The sequence below is a fragment of the Silene latifolia genome, chromosome 3 (assembly GCF_048544455.1).
Source record: "Silene latifolia isolate original U9 population chromosome 3, ASM4854445v1, whole genome shotgun sequence".
NCBI classification, from domain to species: domain Eukaryota; kingdom Viridiplantae; phylum Streptophyta; class Magnoliopsida; order Caryophyllales; family Caryophyllaceae; genus Silene; species Silene latifolia.
The window spans coordinates 98,993,761-98,995,227 of NC_133528.1; the positions used below are offsets into that span (position 1 = coordinate 98,993,761).

Sequence of the window (1,467 nt, forward strand, 5' to 3'; positions counted from 1 at the left end):
AAATCAGTTCGCGGGTCTGCCAGATGAAGACCCCTTGAAGCACATGGAAACTTTCACAGACTATTGCTGTTCCATACCTATACCGGCTGGGGTAACTCAAGATGAAGTGAAGGGATTTATGTTCTTGTACTCCTTGAAGGATTCGGCGCGAGATTGGTACCGCTACCTCGATAGGGTAGCAGCTGGGGTCACTGATTGGACATCTTTAGCATTAGCCTTCTACAAGAAGTACTTCCCACTTTCAAAGACTGATGCCTTGAAGGGTAAAATCACGAGTTTTCAGCAAGGAGCAGACGAAGATTTTTGTGAAGCATGGGGACGTTTCAAAAGTTTAGTCCGAGCTGTCCCTCATCATGGTTTCCAGCAATGGTATCTTTGCAACCTATTTTACAATGCTTTATATGATGATTACAAGGTCATCTTGGATGCAGCTGCTAATGGCAGGTTTCAAAACAATACCGGTCAAAGTAAATGTTGGAACACTATCGAGGAGATGGCAGTCCATAAAGCTGAGTTTGGAAGTTCACGTGGAAAGTCACGAAAGCAAAGTGAAGAAATGACCACTGTTGTGACCTTATAACCTCCATTTCTACCCGTCTCGAGAAGCTCGAGACTTCTGAAGCTTCCAAGGAAAGAGTCGAAATTCCTGTTCAAAACTCAGATGAGATCGAGAAATTGAAAGAGATGGTCCAACTCCTTTTGGTTCAAGTAGCAAATATGGAAGCAGCCGGGATTGAGTCCTCACGGAATTTTGTGAAACAATTGGAGAATATGGAGGCTAAGCAAGCTGCTAATTCTTCAAGCAAATGTGAAGGGCCGGTTGAGACGATCAATGCCATCAATCTCAGAAGTGGCCTTTCTTATGAAAGTCCCGACAAGCCAAAGGAAGACTCGGGAAATGACGAAGAAGCTCGTTTAAATTCTGGTGCAAAAACGAAGTCGAATGCCGATTTCTAGTCGATCGACCAACATTCCCGATCGATCGATCGAAGTGTCGATAAAATAGTTTTCGGTCGAAACTATTCACACCAAAGACATCCCGGTCGATCGACCAACATCCTCGTCGATCGATCGAGACACCGAAGTTAATTCGGGACAGAACTGTTCACGCCCGGCTTACTTGGTCGATCGACCACTCATACCGATCGATCGTGGCACTCCGAGCAGGATGCAAATCCGTTAACTAGTCCGCATGATTCTTCACTCATTGATGATTTGACGGGGGTTTTAAACCTACGAAAGCCGACGATTCTTGATCCTACGACCGGTGTTGCGATCCCGTATCCGGAGCGCCTCAAGGCTACTAAGTGGAGCGTAAGTTTGGTAAGTTTCGGAGATGGTCCGAATCTCGAGGTAACGGTTCCTTTCACGATTTAATTACCCGGTACCCTCTTACGCTAAATTTATGAAAGATATTTTGAATCGTAAGAGAAATTTTCGTGATGATGGTAATGTTGCGTTTGTGGA

General features: G+C 45.0%; 1 non-coding gene across 1 annotated transcript; it reads right to left on the minus strand.

Annotated features, from left to right (window-relative positions):
* Positions 1-251: 251 nt before the first annotated feature.
* LOC141650209 (small nucleolar RNA R71) lies at positions 252-360 on the minus strand. Its single transcript, XR_012546256.1, has one exon. It is a non-coding gene; the product is annotated as a small nucleolar RNA R71 (small nucleolar RNA).
* Positions 361-1,467: the final 1,107 nt, after the last annotated feature.